Genomic DNA, 2,976 nt, shown 5'->3' with positions numbered 1-2,976 from the left:
ATATAAGTAATAAAAAATCTCAACCAATATAAAGGATTAGGTTAGAACATACTAACTACGTTCTCTGGCCAAAAGATACTTAAAGTGAAAATCCAATTGGTAAACTAGTAAAAATGTGCATAAATTTGATACATAACTATTCTTAAGTCAGAAAGCAAAGAGTTAAATTAAGAAAACATTCAAATTATCAAAAATAAGCATAATTTCAAAAGTATAAAATAAGAGATTTATCATGTGTAATGTAACTTTGATAAGAAATCTGCAAGTTTCTCAACAGAAACCTTTCAGGCCATAAGAGAATGGGATGATACATTATTTAAAGTAAAGGAGGGGGGACCAAATAAACACAAAACCAAACCAGAAAAAAACCCAGAAAACAAAAATATTCTGGCTTACCAAAAATACTATATGTGGCAAAACTTTCTTGCAGAAATGAAGGAAAGATAAAGACTTGCTCGAACAAACTTTTAGGGAGTTATCTTTACTAGACCTACCTTATAAGACATACTAAACAGAGTTCTTCAAGTTGAAACAGAAGGAGGCAAAAATCAACTCAAAGGTTTATGTAAGTAACAAACTACTGATGCAGGTAAATGTACAGACAAATACAGAACAATCGCAATAACAGAAGACAAAAATGGTAATAATATAATGATAAAGGGGTCAATTCACTGGAAAACCTAGAAATTATAAATATATATGTACTTACTATCAGAACACATAAATACCTGAAGCAAATATTGGCATATCCAAAGGTAGTACTAGATAGTACTATAATAATAATAGGAAACTTCAATAGCTTACCCTCAATAATGGAGAGAAAATCTACACATAAAAATCAATGTTAATAGCGAATACTGTCAAGACTGTAGATCAAATGGACTTAACATGTGTATATAAACATCCCACCCAATGGCAGCAGAATATGCACCCTTCTCAAGTGCACAGAGAACATTTTCCAGAACACATTACACATTAGATCACAAATCAATTTTATGATTTTTAAGAGAAAGAAATCATACTAAGTATGTTTTCTGAATAAAATGAAAGAAAATTACAAAATAATTACAAAGGAAAACTGGCAAATTCACAAATAAAAGGAAATTGACAAGACACTTCTGAATAACCACTTAGTCAAAGAAGAAATAAACAAAGAAATTACAAAATATCTCAAGACAAATGAAAATGAAAACAGAACGTACCAATACATATGAGATTCAGGAGAAGCTGAACTAAAAATAAAGTTTATAGCAATAAGTACCTATGTCAAAAAAGAAGATCTCAACTGAACAATCTAACTTCTCATGTAAAGAGAATACAAACAAAGAACAAACTAATCCTGAATTTAACAAAGGAAGAAAATAACAAAGATTAGAAATAAGCAAAGTAGAGAATAAAACAGTGGAAAAAAATAATGAAAACAAGAGTAGCTTTTCTGAAAGGGTAATAAAATTGAAAAGTTGTCAGCTAGAGTAACTAGCTTCTATTTGTACTTCTTTGTTACCCTATCAAATATTTAAAGAGAATCAATACCAATAATTCCAAAATTTTCAAAGGGTAATACTTCCGAATCCATTTTATGAGACAAACTTATCCTGATAACAAAGCCAGACACCATAGTAAAAGACATAAAAACTATAGATCAATATCTCTGATAAATATGAATTCATAGATACAAAAATCTGAATAAAATGCAATCAAATGAAAATCAATAGCACCTAAAAGGATCATATGCCATGAACAAGTAGGATTTCTCTAGGACGCAAGGATGGTTCAACATGTACAAATCAATTAATATGATACACCACATTAACAGAATGAAGGATATAAATAATGTGATCACCTCAATAGGTAAAGGAAGAAACTTTGATAATGTCAAACAATTTCAACCCAACAGGTATAAAAGAAATGTACAGCAACAAGATAAAGTCCATAAATGAAAAGCCAATAGCTACCAACTACTCAAAAAAAGAACAACTGAACATGTTTCCACTAAGATCAGGAGTAAGGGAGAGGAAGAAGAAGAGAGGGAGATGGAGAAGGAGAAGAAGAGGGAGAGGAAGAGGAGGAGGGAAGGAGAGAGGAGGGTAAGAGAGCAGAAATGAAGGATGGAAGAACAGACATTCAAACAGGAAGGAAAATGATCTCTGCTTATTGGCAATATGATCTTATTAAGTAACAAACCCTAATGACCCTACAAAAGAAAAATGGTTAGAACTATTAAATTCAATGAAGCTGCAGGGCACAAAATTGATGTATGATTTGTCCCGTTTCTGTACACTAGCCAAAAACTATCCTAAAGAAAGTAATCACATTTTAATAATATCAAGAAAATATTTCAGACTTGGAGCCTCAGGTTTAAATGTGGTCATGTTTCTCCAGCATTATCTCAACGAACAAGAAGAGAGGGTCTATAGAAAATTTCTAAAAGAAATTTGACCCTTTGAGACAACAGACCTGATCAGCCCATCCTGCTGGATTCTCCCCAGACTACAATTACCGAGGACTCCAAATCACCATCAGGAAATGCTTCAAGGTACTCAAGACCCAGAAGCCACGCCCCGTTCTCTGAGAGTACCTGAAATTTCAGGTCTCTTCAGTTGCCTTCTCCATTTCAGAGAATCGGTAACCAAACAACCAATGCATCAATTTGTGCCATGTGAGCCTTCTTACCCCATGCCTTTTGGAACCCAGTCTCCTCATTACCTTGGATAATACTTGTATGGGGACCTCATGGAGGCATCCTCTTTAAAGGGAACAGGTTTTTCATATTTTGAATTATTACCACTTTATTGAAGATAAAATGATTTGAAAGAAAAATATTTCAGAATAAACAAATAGGAAGGTGAAAGAGTCATAAAATATAAATGACAAAACACTGATGTAAGAAAATAATGAAGACAGAAATAAAGGGAAAGCTATTCCATGTTCTTAATGAAAGTATCAGTGATATATATGTTCGTACTATCCAGAATG

At 32.5% G+C, this 2,976-nt stretch overlaps 1 pseudogene; it reads left to right on the top strand.

The window, feature by feature from the left end:
- The first annotated feature begins 2,370 nt into the window (after positions 1 to 2,370).
- Positions 2,371 to 2,572, top strand: LOC143401026 (H/ACA ribonucleoprotein complex subunit 3 pseudogene; annotated as a pseudogene).
- Positions 2,573 to 2,976: the final 404 nt, after the last annotated feature.

The sequence above is a fragment of the Callospermophilus lateralis genome, chromosome 6 (genome assembly GCF_048772815.1).
Source record: "Callospermophilus lateralis isolate mCalLat2 chromosome 6, mCalLat2.hap1, whole genome shotgun sequence".
NCBI lineage: Eukaryota > Metazoa > Chordata > Mammalia > Rodentia > Sciuridae > Callospermophilus > Callospermophilus lateralis.
The sequence above is the reverse complement of the archived record's forward strand: the minus strand, read 5'-3'. Positions and strand labels throughout refer to the sequence as shown.